This window comes from Thermobia domestica, chromosome 4 (genome assembly GCF_964235325.1).
Source record: "Thermobia domestica chromosome 4, izTheDome1.hap1.1, whole genome shotgun sequence".
NCBI lineage: Eukaryota > Metazoa > Arthropoda > Insecta > Zygentoma > Lepismatidae > Thermobia > Thermobia domestica.
Window position 1 is genome coordinate 149,394,882 of NC_137457.1, and position 18,995 is coordinate 149,413,876.

The window sequence follows — 18,995 nt, forward strand, 5'->3', positions numbered from 1 at the left end:
TCCACCAAATAAAAACATATTATCTTCTCTATTCTCAATCTAATTTTTAATATATGACACTATTTGTATAAACCTCCCATTTTCTAGTGACAGCATTTTCATTTTTTAGAAGTATTTCGTAAGAAAAATATTGTGTTCTTATGCTAAACATTTTATAAGCACTATATTTCAATAATGTATTTGGAAGTTTCTCTATTTGTTGTATTTGACAGTGATAAAAAGGATCCCAACCTATAGATGCAAATTCTAATTTTGATCGTACAAATGCATTATATAGCGATATCTAGCCTTTGTCTAGCTGGATGCTACGCACTCAGACCCCTGAGTATTGTCGGCCTACCTCTTCACATGTCTCATCTATCGGCCTTTGAATTAACATTGAATATCGTGAATTTGCTCATCATATTTCCTGAAACAGCCCATGCGGGGGATTCGCCACAACACACTGCCTTTTCTTAGCATACGCACTCTCACCTCTTGAACACGCAATTCTATAATTTCTTTTCCTATTTGAACTATCTAAAAGACAACCTTTTGTATGCTAAGAAAACGCTCATTTAAACAGCATAGGAATTTCTTCATCTCCCTTTAGACTCCTAAAAAATAAAAAAATAAATCACTTTTGACAATTTTCCTGTTGGTTGGTCCAGGGAGGCTACAATCGTGGCAAATTGTATCATTCTAATCCTGCCGGAAGTGTACATTATGCCCTGTAAAAGACGACCTATATAAATAACAATGGAAAGAATTTTCAGTTAAACATAAAACCACTTTACGGTAGGAAATGTTTATTTCTGACGATTCACATAGGTAACGCTTTATTATGACTCGATGTATCTAAATCATGAGATTATAGGTCCAAACAATGCCCTTTAAAATAACTTGGGGTAATTCTTCATCCACTCTGTACACACCCTAAAAATTAAAAATATTCACTTTTGGCAATTATTCTGTGGGTTTGTCCCAAAAAGCTACAATGATGCCAAATTTAATCATTGCAGCGCTACAAGATTTGCTGAATAATTTGGCGGTTTAAAAGTTGTTCCATATAAATAACATGAGAGAGTTTGTTCACTTCCCTATAAAAACATTCTGAAGTTGGATTTTTTTCTTAATTTTACTGATTTTCTTACGTAGTGCTAACGGAAACGTACAGACATACTGAATTTCAATCTCTGATTCCAATTCTAGGTATTTAAAACATGAGATTATAGGTCCAAAAAAGGCCCATTTAAATAACTTAGGGAAACAATTCAACCCCTCTTGAGACACCCTAAAAATTAAAAATTTTACTTTACGCAATTTCCCTGTGGAATAGTTCCGGAAAGCTACGATCATGCCAAAGTTAATCATTCTAGCGCTTGTGCCGTGTCGTCTTCGGAATGAGGCCGACTGTGGAATGAGGCCGACAAGTATGGACACGACACAAGAAGAATTTAATCCAAAGAAGAATAAAACGATGAGAAATAGATTGAGTTGATCAATATTCATTGTAAGAGTCACTATGGGTTGTGTTAAATTCATTTGTATTGTCATATTATGTTTTCTTTAAAAAAAAAAGTTAAAAATGTTGGAAGGAAGGAAGAAAAAATATTGAAACTGTTAAAAATTTAAGTAAAGAGTTGGTAAGACTGTTAGAGGAAAGATTGCAGTCGCCAATTGTGGGCGTGGTTTATAAAAAACAAATCTACAAGTTAAAGTAGGTCCCGTGCCTACTTTACTTGTGTTCGTACTTACTTAGCCAGAAGGTTACTCTGTCGTATTTATTTAACCGGAAGGTTGCCTTTCTGTTTCGTAGTGGTATTGCCGGATGATTACTTCTGTTCGTATTGTATAGATGGAAGAGTGTCAAAACGGAGTTGTGGTTTAACGAGAGGATTTGTGCAGTCAATGGAGTTTTGTTTCGTTTCGGCAGGGTTTCTCTTTTGAGAATTGTTTCACCGTTGTTATTCCTGTTTGTGTGATGAGAGTATTATCGTCGACTGTCGATGAAATCACATTGGTGTTATGTCAGTTAAATAACGAAGTGATCTGTGGAGAAAGGAATGTTTTATTCCTCATCTATTCAATTCTCGCAAGCAAATTTAGTGGCAAGTCAAACGGGCTCTTTTTGTTTCCTCGTTTTGTGGCCCTTAAGTAATGAAAGTGAATAGTAGAGTGAATGTTTTCGTTCATAGTGATATTTATGCTTGTGAATTAATGGGTGATATCAATAAAAATAAGTAACTACTCCTGAGAAGTCCTGCTCGAGAATCGGAGTAACTACGCCTGGAGTAATCTCCTCCCTCAATTTCGTATCAATAAAACAAGCCACTACTCAGGTCTAGTCTGCTCCAGATTTATGAACGTTTACTCGCGCTTCCTCTGCACGTAGCACTGAGTCGTATCAATAAAAGAAGTGATTATTCATTTCTCCCATTCATCGCGCAGTCATTTCGTTGTTTTTAACCTATGGCGTAGTATCTTAAAAGCCATGAAACGGGCAAGTAGCAACGATAGCTTCAACCAAAGTGCATTTGTGGATATTTTAAAAGAGTTTCCAATGGTACATTCAAAGTCACAGCTACCAGAAAGTAAACGAAGGAAAGCCGAAACTTTGAAGGTAATTACAGTGAAATGCAACGAAATATCAAATACATCTACGACTGAGACACAAATTCAAAAGAGAATCTTTAATATTCGAGCGAGAATAAAACAAAAATAAAAAAGAAGAAAAAATAAAAAAAAAGGGAAAGAAGAAAGTAATACTGAAACCATGGGAATGAACCTATTTGAGCTGATGGATGTTGATTGGAATCCAGCAATATCAAGATTAACACGACAAGCACATATCACGTGTTGTCCAAGGTCTTTGTAGATTGTTTGGCTTTAAGAACGAAATCAGACACTTGGCTCCTTTGTTTTCTTTTTTAAAAAAGTCCAGCCACCCACGTCATAAATCACGTCCATCTGATTGCATTTTCCACACCATACGTGTCCCCTTTCGCCTTGACATAAACAAAATACATTCTTATGTATACACCCTTTCTATCAACGTTGAGTTGAGTTGATTATTAGTTTAACGTCCTTTTCAGTAGCGTGCCTATATGAGACAGAACCCACTGATTAACGTGGAATCCAAACCACATGAGCTCCTGCCGGGAATCGAACGCGGGTCTCCTATGCCAAAGGCATGTACGCTAACCGCTTAGCCACGAAATAGCTCTTCCTATTAACGTATTACTCTCCAAAATACTGAGTTTCTTTAATGCCACTTGTATATAGTCAAGTGCTCCGATAGCACCCGGAAATGTATATTGTTCTTGCCACTCTGCCTTTGCTGTTTGTATATTACGCACACTTCCGAAAACAATCCATTTTCAGGTAGTCATAGATAGTACTTTGAGCCACACCAGAATCCCCTGACATTCCGACCTGGAATCCCGGATCGCTCACGTAACGCAAGAAAACCAAGGGCACCGATTTCTCTGTAAATTTGGGGGGAGAGGGCATTCAGATGCAGAAGGTATATATATCGGGATTTTAAGACAAATTGCACTCTAATTATGCCAAATATTGTATATTCATAAATACAATAGGGGCCCACATGAACTTTGGGGGGCCCGGGCCCTCACAGGATCGGCGCCCTTGAAGAAAACCCTTTTCATCATTACGTAGTCCACCACCCCGAATTTCGGTTGATTCTCCTTAAAAAATGTTGTGCTAATCACTACATTTTCTTTCATAAACTTATAATGCTTTTTGTAATCTCCATTTCCAACATTTCTATGCAGTTTATAAATTTTTCTACGTAGTAAAACAATCATATACTCTGCCATATTTCGCACGGAGTCACCTATTTAGCTTGCTCCACAAATTTGGAGAAGTTACTAGCATCACAGAGGAGTCTTTGATTTTTATTGATATCAAACGCGTAGTAGTTACTCGGCTCGAGAATAGAGGTGTGGTTACTTCAAAAGGGCGGGGCTTCTCCGAGGTCAGCCGAGACGACTAGTGCTCAGTTCTCTTTTTATTGATACCAATGCGAGTAACTACTTCAAAATTGGGCGTAATGAGTAACTTCTCCGTTTTATTGATATCACCCAATAGCACAGAGAGTTATTTGCTATTTAAGGTTATTCTTTCTTTTTCTGTTACTTCTGTGCAGAGGAATAGTGAGTTTTAAAGGGCAGTGTTTGTGGGGCCTATTGTGCCGAGTGAAAGCCCGCTTAGATCACATTATTAGTAATTCCTATCGGGCACTAGCTGGTGTAGTTAGCTTGAATACCAAAAATAATTCTTTCTTGCTTTACTTTTTCGTTCGGAAACTAAGGCATAGAAAGATTATTTTAAGGAATTACTTTACTATCTAAAACTGAAGTTTTTTTTAACCAATCTGATTTCAATCGAATATCAGAAAGCTCAGACGGAAGCCTGACTACCAAAAGAGAGCGAGCATTACACATAGAAGGTAATCCATACTATAAACAAGTCAAGGTGAGTGTAATTTTTGACTTATTACAAGTAGTAACTGTGACTTGTCTTATTCTGTGTATTGTGAGGTTGTACGATTTGAAATCCACTTCAGGTTGTATTGCTAAGGCAATTCCATCATTTTTCCACCCTTACGAAAATTTCTAGAATTTTATGGAATTTTCCATTCTTTCGGAGTTAAGTACTTCGGGGGACAAAAGTGACCAATTGTTGAAAACCTTAAGAATTCCAATATTTCCAGTTTAATTTGGTTTCTTTTACAGTTAATGGATAATATTCATTCTATATGAAGAGTTCCGAGTATTTTTCCGTTAGAAAACTAGAATGCAATTATTTTTCCTCTAACATTCTCATTCCACTTTATAGAAAAGAGTAATGAAAGATATTAAAAAGGTATTGATTAAGAATTGTGTGAAATCTTGAATAATATATGTTAAGTCAAGAATTGACATTCAACATTTTCATTCCACTTTTATAAAAATTGAGACTGAGAGTTCATATAATAGATGCATTGTTAATAAACATCATATAGCCATATTGTATAGATTTGTTTGCTTGAAATTGAATATTTCAGTAATAAAAATCTTTATTAGAATTCGTAAAGAAAAGAAATTTAGATGCGCGCTCGTAAATTGTTAATTTAGATTATCTTTATGAATTCAGGTAAAAAGTAACATTTATAGAATCATTGAGAATCATTGATATTTAGAGGAACTTAACCTAAAGCATTGCATTTGTAATTTTCTTGCATTATAGAAGATTCATTTAAGAATTAATTTTTTGATATTATTACTATTTAGCATTGAAGTTTATTAAAGAATTTTTTGATTATAGATTCACTCAGGTTTTTTTTGATAGTATATTTTTTTAATATAATTTTTTTTGGTTGTATTTTTTTTCAATAGTATATATACGCTATTCTAACGCAATAGTGCAAATATACAACCCAATATTGTTAATAAAATTGTTATTGAAAATTGAATTTTTGTTGTCGTCATTTATTTAATATATAATAATTTGTTTCCTATTTATTTTGGATTTACTGTTGTTTGGAAATATTGGAATGATAATTAACTTTCACACTGACTGGATGTACGATGGAGAACTAAATCTTCCATTTCAAAGTCCCATCGACTAGGCGTTAATCGGATTGCATTCGGTCTGACGATTATTATTATTATTATTATTATTATTATTATTATTATTATTATTATTATTATTATTATTAGTTTGAATGATAATAGTTGTCGGACTGGAAGCTTTCTGTGTATGCTAGGTGGAAGGGGCGTTACAAGTTACGAACACAAGTGGAGTACTTTTTTTGTTTTTCTTACATTTAGTTTAGTATATTATTATTATTGTTAATATTTAAAATAGATTCTGTCTCTAATAAGTCCTTTGACTATTGAATTATACTTGGTATATAATTTTGTAGTAAATGCAAATACTTTGAAATTTAAAAAAATTCTCCTCCAACGTTATAATTCCACTAAAATATTTTTTTGGAATTCTGAATACAGAATTATATATAGAATTAGTTTTTGTAAATTATAGTGACTCAACTAATTTAAATTAATTGAATGAATAATATTTTTATTGAATTTGAAAATTTTGATAGAAATATTTCAGCCAGCCTTTACAAATTTTTGTATATATTAATGTTATTGGAATCTTTGAATATTTTCGATTTTCCTTCCAGCGTTGTTGCTTTGGTCGTGTAGATTTCCATCTTAGTATTATTGTAGAGTAGAAAATAGTAGTATATGTTTAGTTATAGTATATTATTTTTATATTGTATTGTTGTTCTTAATAATATTGTTCATTTAAATACTGATTATATAATGGAGTCTCGACAAGACTATGTTAGTATAGACATGTCAAATGCAGATTTCTTAACAGTAGACGCTACTGGTTATCCTAGTTTAGATCAAAACTCAACTTTTGGTCTTTGAGCATGGAACTTACTTCTCCATTAGCTAATATCTTTAATGTAAGATCGTAAGTGTTCCTATTGATAATAATCAATCGATTACGAACGCAGTTGATCTAGATAGAGCCAGTCGTATGGCTAATCCATCTAATAGTCAAATTACTAGAAATGATCCTAGAGTAACTTTTTCGGAACCGCCTTTTCATAGAAATATTCCGAATTCTGATAGTAGTAAATCAGAAGAACGAGTTGGAATGCAGAATAGATATCTAAATCTTAGAAACTATTATAGGAGAGTTTCTAATGTTTTGAGTTCGACTCCTAAGGTGGGTTTAAATAATCCTAGTCTTAGAATGCATGGTCATAACTCGAATTATAGAATTCAGAATAGTTCTGAAGGTAATAGGGATATTAACGTTCCTGCGAATAGACAAGATCATGTATATTCAGATCTTAATCTAGAACATAAGCTGATGACTAAATTTACCTTTCATAAATCTTTAACATATTTAGAGAATAAACTGTCAGTTATTAAGTACATTAGTGGAAATAATAGCATTCAGACTTTTGAGATGTTATTTAAAATCCAAGAAATATTAATGGATACTAATTATTCATTTAATATGATTCTTTCAGTACTTCTCTCTAGATGTGACGGTAGTATATTGAAGGAAGTTACTTCAGCTTCAAATAATAACATTGATTGGGTTTATTTTAGAGATAATATTATGCATAGATATATTACACCCACAGTTGTGCATTCACTAGTAGGTGAAAAGGTTTATAGAAAACAGGGGTTGACAGAATTAATTAACGATTATGTCAAATCAGTAATGATATCTATGGATATTTTACAACTCGGGTTGAATGAAGGTCAACTAGTTGGTATCATCTTACATGGAATGAATCCAAATCAAAGATTTCGGATGCTAAATTATTGTCCAGCTAATAGACAAGAATTGTTAGAAATATCCGAACAATATATATCGCAAAATAGGGAACAAATGGAGTATGTTAAATTATTGAGGAGTAACAAAGGCAAAGAGAAAATGTCTTGTTCGAATTTAGGTTCAGTAAATAAGAAAGAATATGGTAATAATAATCCGAATTCTACATTACCTAATGTAAAATCGAATCTCATGAGGAATAGTTTTAGGGTTTCGGATTTTCCAAGATTTTCTGGAAACCTTAATAGGAATCGATTTGTTCCTCAAGTTAATAAGAAGAATAATAGTGTCCCATCAGAAATGAACGAATTGGTGGCAACGTTCGTCATTGGAAAAATTAATAATATTTTAACAAATATTTGTGTTGATGGGGGCTCTAGTTTTAACTTAGTGAATCGAGATCTAATGAAAAGATGCAATGTGGAAGAACATGTTCGTAACGTGGAAGAACGAACCATCAATGCTCCTTCAGGTCTTAACTTTGTTACGGATGAAGAGGTGACTTTGGTGATTAACTTATCCGGATTTTTTCAATCTGTGGTATTCAGAATAACTGATAATCTTCCTTGCGACTGTTTGTTGGGAGTTCCATTTCTGCGTTCAACGTCGGCGTTAGTGGATTACGAGAAATATTTGTTGGTTCTGTGTAATGGAAAGAAACGTGTGCGACTTAATTATCGCAGGGATTTTGTGGAATCATTCCGAAAGGGAGTTAGATCTGGAGAACAGCCTAGTCAACGAGAAGGGACTGGTGTAAAATTTAGAAAGAAGAACTTATCTAACAAATCTTCTGGAATATCTTCGATGTTTATTAGGGCAGATTCGTATTCAATCCGTCCTAACGAAAAGGGTGTGCAGTGCGATTTCGATTTTCAACAACTAGAAAAACATTTATTAACTATAAATGCTCCTGATGCTTCGCAGCTTCTTCGGCTACGAAATTTAATTGAAGGATAGTTATCGAGAGACAGCATTAGTGTGGACCAGCAGATTCGGAGGTTGGATAGTGATCAAGGTTGTCCAGAAACCTCTTCCATCACGCATAAGTCATTGGATAGTGATCAAGATGGTTTACAACGTAGATCTTCAGTGGACTTAGCGATGATTTCGACGAATGTTGGTGACATTGAAGATAAGAACAATTCGAAAGAAGATATGAATTGTGACACCGGTTATCAGACTGCTCCGGGTTTAAACCTTTCAGTGAAGGATCCCAAGATTAAGAAACAGAAACCAGCGAAGAAGAAGAAGCCAAAGAAAAAGAAGATGAAGACAAACATTATGGATTGTGCAAAAGATCAACAGATTAAGCACGATCGTAGTGTTGTGTGTGATAGGGAAAAGAAGAACGTTGTTTTAGTACCTACAATGACTTCGAAAGTTAAGAACAATAAACCATCTAGTTCTTCGGAAGCTTCTGACGTGGACGTCGAGCAATCAGAGAAATTCCACCACTTGCTAAAGAAGAATAAGAAATATATTGGGGAGGAAATTAATCGTGATCCAGTTAATAGTTCTGATCGATTCCCGCAGGTGAAAAACCCAGAAAACATAGAGGTGAAAAACTCTAATCGAGAATCGTGGAGTTTTCGGAATCCTGATATAGATTCTTTCATGGGTTCGATAAGTGCTGATTACTCTGACGTTATTACGAATAGAATCGGATGTATAAAGGATTGTATAGGCAAATTATATCTGTCCTAAAACAAACCTTTTAAGCAAAATCCATTCCCTGTTGCTATGAGTAAAGAAAAGGAATTTGATGCTCAAATTTCAGAATTAGGCAGGGTATATTAATTGAAGTAGACCATTCGAACTACGCCAGTAGTTGTTTCTTGGTGAAGAACAAGGACAACAGTTATCGTATTGTAGAGAACTTTGTTAAAGCAAATGAGTTTATTGTGAATGATCCTTTCCCGTCTCCGAATATAGAAGAATGTTTAGCTGACCTATCAGGCAAGCACTTCTATTCAAAGACTGATCTCAAAAAAGCATATTTTCAAGCGCTACTTGATTCTAGCTCACGTAACATCACTACAATTGTTACGCCAAAGGGTATTTATCAATTTACGAGAGTCCCAGTAGGTATTAAAACTGGTAGTAACACTCTTAATAGAGTGATGCATAAAATACATTGAGATTTGGAAAGGGAAGGAGTACGATCTTATTTTGATGATGTTCTCATATTTTCAGATACGATTGAACAACATAAAAATACTATAATTAAGGTACTAGAAAGATTTAGAGAATATAACGTTACTATATCTACGGATAAATGTTTGTTCTTTCAGACTACGATAAATTATCTAGGTTACATTATTACCGGAGATCAGATGGAAATCGACCCGGCTAGGGTTTCAGCAATTAGAAATATACCATATCCACGGAATAGAAGAGGTCTTATGAAGATTTTGGGGCTTTTCAGTTATTACGCGAAATTCGCTCCTGAGTTCCAGGAACTGATGGGACCTCTCAGTGAACTAAAATCTCCTAAGAATAAATTTGTCTGGAGTCCTGAACACCAAATAATTCTAGACAAATTAAAAGATATAATGGTGGATAATATTGTGTTAAAGAACCCAGATCTAAATAAAAGATTTGTATTAAATGTAGACGGATCAGGAAAGAGCATAGCTGCTTGTTTGTCTCAGGAGAACAATAACGGGGAACTTCAACCTGTTTGTTTCTTCAGTTATAAAATATCAGAAGCAGACAAACATAGAAGCATATACGAGGTAGAGTTTATAAGCCTAGTAAAAGCTATGTCCCGATTTAAACACTATTTGGTTAAAGAATTTGACGTCCTGACAGATAACAAGGCTTTGACTTGGATATTAAGCAACTCTAAGCGTCTATTGAAGTATGGCTCTCTTGTTGAGACATTATGTCAGTTTTCATTTAAGATCAAACACGTTAGGTCTGCTGATAACGTGATAGCTGACACTCTCACAAGAGTTTACGATCCATTTGAGTTTAGTTTAGTAGACGGACCTTTGGGGTTACCGGCCTTTGATAGCAACTTAAGGTTAGTTCATAGTTGGAAGTTGCCTCTGATTCAGGAACCAATAGATCTTCAAAGAGAAGACCCAGCATTGAAAGCGATAATTGAGAGATTAGAAAATGGCGACATCATTTCTGGTTTTGTTTTAAACAAAAAAATACTTATGAAGAAAACCAATTCAGTTCACAACCCTTGTAAGATTTTTATCCCTATGGCTCTTCGTAGAGTTCTGATAGAGTACTATCATAATGTTAAGCTTGTAGGAGGTCATTCTGGTACCTAGCGGACTCTGAAAAAGCTAATGAAAAGATTTACGTGGGGAAATATGAAAGAGGAAGTGGCTGAATATGTTAGATGTTGTCGTAGGTGTCAGCTTTCAAAGGAAGAGAATAAAAGAAAGATGGGGTTACTGATAGAATATAGTAAGAGGATTGGATCGCATTGGTACTTTGACATTATTGGTGTATTGCCTAACTCTAAGGGGTATAGGTATATATTAATTGGGGTTGATAACGCTAGCCGTCTAATATCTTCAGTCGTTTAGGTTATCCAGATGCTATTTCCACCGATAACGCTTCTGTGTTTATTTCTGAATTCTTTCAGAAATTCTTGTTCGGACTGGGGATAAAGCATATTACATTAAGTCCATACCACCCTGAAGCGAACGCAGCGGAGCGTTTTATAAAAACGCTTAAGTCTTCTATTCGTGCTTATTTTGCAGATAAGCAATATCTTTGGTCGACTCTAATACCAGACTTACAGTATACGCTAAATATTAGCGAGCATTCCGGTCTTAAGATGTGACCTATCGAAATATTTTTAGGACGTCCTACTTACACCCCACTAGAAAATCGATGGGACATCTCAGAAGCAGATATAGCCGGAAAGTCAGCTAAACCTTTTTGGATGGATGCCATAAAGAATATGGAAAAAACCAGGATTAGAAGGAAAAGACTTATGCTGCAAAGAAGAGAGGTAGCGTTCCAGATAGGCGACAATGTACTAGTTCGAGCGCATGTTAAATCTTCCTTAAAAGATAAAGTTGCTCAATCACTAAGTGATAAATTTAATGTACCATTTATAGCCAGGAGGTTCTTGACACCAAATACTGTTTTAATTTCGGACGAGAACGATAATCCTGATTCGTATAAGCGGAGTCACGTCTCCGAAATTAAGATTTCTCGGGTCCAGAGGAATAGTAAATGAAAAGCTGGAAACGAAAATTAGAAATGAAAAGTAGAAATTGGAGAATGGTATAGAAAATAGAATGTGTATATAATAAAATGTCAAAAGCTACTACTAAAATTGTAAATAATTATTTATATATTTTAATCACGGGCGTGATTACCGAAATTTTTGTATATAGAGTATTGTAAATAATATTTAAATTTTATCTTTGTATAGAATATAATGTAGTAGACATATATTTATGTGGATTTATGGAATATTTATGATATTATATTTTGTATATTAATGTTAATTTTCTATATTTATAGATACCATAATTATCAAAAATTCTGGAGCAGAATTGTTTGTAAACGCCTTGTGAATGTGCCGTGTCGTCTTCGGAATGAGGCCGACGAGTATGGACACGACACAAGAAGAATTTAATCCAAAGAAGGATAAAACAAGGAAAAATAGATTGAGTTGAATAATATTCATTGTAAGAGTCACTGTGGGTTGTGTTAAATTCCTTTTTTTGTCATATTATGTTTTCTTTTTTAAAAAAAGAAAAAGTTAATAATGTTGGAAGGAAGGAAGAAAAAATATTGAAACTGTTAAAAATTTAAGTAAAGCGTTGGTAAGACTGTTAGAGGAAAGATTGCAGTCGCGGATTGTGGGCGTGGTTTATAAAAAACAAATCTACAAGTTAAAGTAGGTCCCGTGCCTACTTTACTTGTGTTCGTACTTACTTAGCCAGAAGGTTACTCTGTCGTATTTATTTAACCGGAAGGTTGCCTTTCTGTTTCGTAGTGGTATTGCCGGATGATTACTCTGTTCGTATTGTATAGATGGAAGAGTGTCAAAACGGAGTTGTGGTTTAACGAGAAGATTTGTGCAGTCAATGGAGTTTTGTTTCGTTTCGGCAGGGTTTCTCTTCTAAGAATTGTTTCACCGTTGTTATTCCTGTTTGTGTGATGAGAGTATTATCGTCGACTGTCGATGAAATCACATTTGTGTTATGTCAGTTAAATAACGAAGTGATCTGTGGAAAAAAATGTTTTATTAATCGTCTATTCAATTCTCGCAAGCAAACTTACTGGCAAGTCAAACGGGCTCTTTTTGTTTCCTCGTTTTGTGGCCGCTAAGTAATGAAAGTGAAGAGTAGAGTGAAAGTTTTCGTTCATAGTGATATTTATGCTTGTGAATTAATAGCACAGAGAGTTATTTGCTTTTTAAGCTTATTCTTTCTTTTTCTGTTACTTCTGTGCAGAAGAATAGTGAGTTTTAAAGGGCAGTGTTTGTGGGGCCTATTGTGCCGAGTGAAAGCCCGCTTAGATCACATTATTAGTAATTCCTATCGGGCACTAGCTGGTGTAGTTAGCTTGAACACCAAAAATAATTCTTTCTTGCTTTACTTTTTCGTTCGGAAACTAAGGCATAGAAAGATTATTTTAAGGAATTACTTTACTATCTAAAACTGAAGTTTTTTTAACCAATCTGATTTCAATCGAATATCAGAAAGCTCAGACGTAAGCCTGACTACCAAAAGAGAGCGAGCATTACACATAGAAGGTAATCCATACTATAAACAAGTCAAGGTGAGTGTAATTTTTGACTTATTACAAGTAGTAACTGTGACTTGTCTTATTCTGTGTATTGTGAGGTTGTACGATTTGAAATCCACTTCAGGTTGTATTGCTAAGGCAATTCCATCATTTTTCCACCCTTACGAAAATTTCTAGAATTTTATGGAATTTTCCATTCTTTCGGAGTTAAGTACTTCGGGGGACAAAAGTGACCAATTGTTGAAAACCTTAAGAATTCCAATATTTCCAGTTTAATTTGGTTTCTTTTACAGTTAATGGATAATATTCATTCTATATGAAGAGTTCCGAGTACTTTTCCGTTAGAAAACTAGAATGCAATTATTTTTCCTCTAACATTCTCATTCCACTTTATAGAAAAGAGTAATGAAAGATATTAAAAAGGTATTGATTAAGAATTGTGTGAAATCTTGAATAATATATGTTAAGCCAAGAATTTAGATTCAACATTTTCATTCCACTTTTATAAAAAGTGAGACTGAGAGTTCATATAATAGATGCATTGTTTAGTACATCATATAGCCATATTGTATAGATTTGTTTGCTTGAAATTGAATATTTCAGTAATAAAAATCTTTATTAGAATTCGTAAAGAAAAGAAATTTAGATGCGCGCCTGTAAATTGTTAATTTAGATTATCTTTATGAATTCAGGTAAAAAGTAACATTTATAGAATCATTGAGAATCGTTGATATTTACAGGAACTTAACTTAAAGCATTGCATTTGTAATTTTCTTGCATTATAGAAGATTCATTTAAGAATTAATTTTTTGATATTATTACTATTTAGCATTCAAGTTTATTAAAGAAACTTTTTGATTATAGATTCACTCAGGTTTTTTTTCATAGTATATTTTTTAATATAAATTTTTTTGGTTGTATTTTTTTCAATATTATATTTACGCTATTCTAACCCAATAGTGCAAATATACAACCCAATATTGTTAATAAAATTGTTATTGAAAATTGAATTTTTGTTGTCGTCAGTTATTTAATATATAATAATTTGTTATTTATTTATTTTAGATTTACTGTTGTTTGGAAATATTGGAATGGTAATTCACTTTCACACTGACTGGATGTACGATGGAGAACTAAATCTTCTGGTTCAAAGTCCCATCGACTAGGTGTTAATCGGATTGCATTCGGTCTGACGATTATTATTATTATTATTATCATTATTAGTTTGAATGATAATAGTTGTCGGACTGTAAGCTTTCTGTGTATGCTAGGTGGAAGGGGCGTTACACGCTAGAGGCAGCACTCAACAATTTATATCAGCTCATACAGTTTAAAAGCGTCATTAGTTATTGTATTTATATGGTATTTGAATTTGAACTTCGTGTTAAAGTAATCATCTAGATATCTTATAATTCCCTTTCTTCTTAGCCTCTGATTTCTTATAGCATATTCAAACAATATTTGCATTTTGTTGAATGTATAAGTGATTTCTTTACATTTAGAAATATTCAGCTGGAATTTTGTTTCCATACATCACTCACTTAGTCTGTTTATATCCGGCTGTAATGTATTACAATCCCTGTTTAAAATTCATTATATAATTTGATGTTGTCTGCAAATATTTTGCATGATGTATGTGTAAAACCTTCTGGTTTAGCATTAATTACGAACAGAAAAAGTAAAATTCCGAAATATGATTCTTAATGTTCTCCTGAATAAACCTTATATTGCTGAAATTTGATATGATTACAGGTAACATTTAACTGTTTCAGTTAAACATGAATAAAAATTTAATTGCATTTCTCAATATAGTAAATATACTAAATATATTTTTACATTGTTCGTACTCATTTTGCAACAATTCTATTAAATATTGTATGGAGTGCCATAGCATCTATGTAAAAAAATTATTAAACTATATCGAATAAGTTTGGCTACAGTATATCTGTGAAATTACAAAAAAAAATAAAGTAAAATATATTGTTTCATCTGTTTTTCCTTTTTAAAAAGTCATTTCCATTATTACATTTTTGTTTGAAAACTTAAAATATTGTTTAGAGAAAGAATTTTGTGATGGAAAAGAATTTATCTAGTAAAACTGCTACATTATGTGAAGAATACAAAGTAGAATTAGTTTAAATGAAAATTTTAGAATTTTAAAATTTGTTGTAATATAATCTTAGTACATAAAAAACTAAATATTTTCAGCTTTCTTAGAAATACACGATCGTCAATCAAGTCGAAAGCTCGTTTAAAATGTGTATATATTACATCTACTTGTTTCCGTCTATTAAAAAAATCATTAAATACTTAATTCATAATCAATAAATTTGAAGTAGTTGATCGATTACACCTAAAAACATATTGCGAGTTAGACAAACATGTAGAAACATGACTAAATAGATGCTTATTAGTAACTGTTTCAAATGTTTTGAGCAGAAGAAGGTATGAGATTAATTGACCAATGATCTTCTATCAATCTTACTTGATTAAATTTAGGAACTGGGCATTCCACTGAAATTTTAAACTTTGCTGGAAACTTTCCTTGGTGAAAAGATACATTGAACAAATAAATCAATGAATGATGATTAATTCTTTGCAACCCTTAAGAGTATAAGATGGTATAGTCTCATGATCAAAGTCTATCTTTACTTTTTATTTTATTTATTGCTTCTTCATCTTCAAATTCATGTATTACCTAAAACCCATTATGTCTGCAGATAAATGTATTTCAATTGAATATATGTGAGTTAAATCTACATTAGGTCGTTCTGAACTATAATCAAAGGCTTCACATTTTGATTTGTTATCGATAATTTTATTGTTGTTGCACTCAAGAACAGAATCTTTCGTACGTAAATTTGGACGTCTATTTAAATATTTCCAGGATACCTTTAATTCTTTCACGATGTTCTCTTCCATTTTATGATTATAATTTTTTATAACCCAGTTCAATACTAGAATTAATTTGTTTCCTGTTTTCAACAAGATTTCTTATACGCACGTCTAAGACGACCTTTCTTCTTTAAGTTTCTAATTATATCAACAGTAAACCAAAGAGGATACAAATGTTTACTCTTTGATTTCAGGTGCAGTTTCATCAAGTACTTTATAGTTCAGAATAAAAGTAATGAACATTTTCATCGACATCTTTAATTACATACAACGAATCCCATTTTGTAGTCTTCAAAATCTGATATAACTTTAGAAAGTCACATTTGTTAAAGTTAAAAACTGCATCAGCAAGTTTTCTATATATCTTGCAAGCTACAAGAAACTGAATACCAATAGTCAAACACGGGACATGTCTATCTTGTTGAAGAAAGTAAACGTCAGATTATAACACGTTAACATTGCTTAAATTACTAATGGCAACATCCAAATTATGTTGTTTACATTTTTAACATCATTTAACTGTGAAATATGTAAGAAGTTTAGTTTATACAATAAAATTAATTTCTAAAGTACTTAAAGTTACATAATAATTTCCATTCACATATTCTGTTAGCAGTCCAAGATTGGAATTACTTATTATCAAACATTTTGGGATAATGATAATTTTTTGAACCCTTCAATATTCTTAACAAATTCCAAATAACGTCCCAATTTACTGTAACGAGGAAAAAATATTATACAAATATATTTATATAGTTTGATCCTGATAATTTTGTCCCAAGCTGGAAATAGTCCTATAACTCAGTTAATTATTCTCTGTGAAGTATATTTATTTTTAGTGGCTAAGAACACACCGTTCTCATCACGCATTCCACAATGTTCATAATTTCTATTCTTCCTGATAATTTGATATCTTTCATCAAATAATTGAGAACTAAAGATTTTATTTTTATCCATTATTCAGCAATAGCCACACAGTCAAAGTCTTACCTAATTAAACTCGAATAAAATTCATTAACTTTGATTTTTAAAAAGGTAACTTTTTGATTAAAAAATACAAAATGTATTAACTACTGAAATTATTCTAAAGCAATTAGTAACACTAGTTACTGAATTCATTATTATGCATTATTATATTAGACTCATACAATTATACTTATCCTTTGAATACAAATGCGGCTGTCTTCATAGTTATATTTAAGTTATTTAATATAGTTAATATTATTAAAATTATGATCCTATTTGCTATTCTGTACATGCAATTTTTCAATACACCCCAGATTAAATATATAACGAAATATGTATATTTAATATATATATATATATATATATATATATATATATATATATATATATATATATATATATATATATATATATAAACAATTTTTAGCAATATCCAGATTTATCCATTAATTAAAAGGCAAATTGCTCCTTTCTTCACTCACAAAGTTACAAAAGCTAGTATGTTCTAGTAAAACCATTACTGGACTATTTTCATTTCTCTAATTGATATTTGACCGTTAGCATTAACCCAGCAATATTTGCGTTAAGTATTTCTCTCCGCATTTTGCGTTTACCAGAACAATTGCCTATTCCTAGGGAATAAGTTAACATTAATAAAATACCTTGTCATCGTCACTCCCAGAAGCATAATCTTAATTTTTTTACCTAGCCAACTATCCCTCACAGATTGTCTCTTGAACTCTACAATTATTGCTTTGCTCTTATTTTTACCACTGCCACTTGGTAATCGATGTATAACATCAATATCTTGTTCCTCAAAATTTAGTCGTGATTTCCCTGTAAAATTAATTACTATAACTTTTAAGTTCTGATTGATTTTTCAACATTATATTTTCCGTTTTAGTTTCGTGATTTCTTTGTCCCGTTTAATATTTATATTCAAGTCTACTTTAATTATTTTAGTAATTCATCATATTTATTGGACATCAACTATACACAAGTCGTAAGATGAGACATATGATCAACACAATTCATCAAGTTTTATTGCTATGTTTGTATTTTTAGTAGGATTACTAGTTGATTTTGAAAAAGAAAAAACTTAGCTCCAATTAAGACAGCATTATTGACAGATGTAGCGTCAGTATTTTCGCTTATAATATAATATTTGCACTCATTGCAAAACCACTCTCTAATGATACCCGGTTGTCTCAGGTCAGGTGGTATATATTTATGCCAATATATTATAACACGATATATGATACAGTTTATTAGAGATCTTTTTTGAGAACTGTAATCCATCATCATAACAATTTTTTTTCAAAGTGCATTTCGAACATGATGACATTGTAATTACATAGATAGTAAATCACATTATTCAAAATGTCAATTAATAACAGTACTACCTAACTAGACTTCCAGGAACTGGCAACCTCCTCACTGGATCAAAACACTGTCACAATGCAAATGTAAACAAAGTACTGATCAAATGAGCCTTCTTAATTATCACGATATTTTCAATATTCCTTATAATGTAACGTAATATTGTTACTAACTTGTCGGTTATTTAGTACAGTTATAATAGTTTGCTTTCACAATTTTTTATTAACTTACATATTTACTTCAAATGCGTGCGTTGGCTCAGTGGTAGAGCGTTCACCTCCGGTGCTTGGGGTTTCTGGTTCGATCCCAGCTCGCGCCGTGTGGACTTTGTGGTGGACAAACACCGTGCTCGTGGGTTTTCTCGGGATTCTCCCGTTTCCTCCCACTTTCTTCATTTCACCATTTCATACATTTCTCATCATCACCGTCTCCTTTAACCTAACCAGCATAATCGTGGGACGTAAAACTAAATATTTCATTTCATTTCATATTTACTACACTTCCTTCACCAGTCTTCTAGCGCCAAGGAACCAACCTTAATGTAATGTTGTTCACAATTAGACTTAACCAAATTTTCTGTTCTTGGGATTAATTTCACCTTAATAATATAACTATATACTGTTCTTATGATTAGTAACACTTCTTGTTCACTTCACTGTCTTCAGTAACAGAAG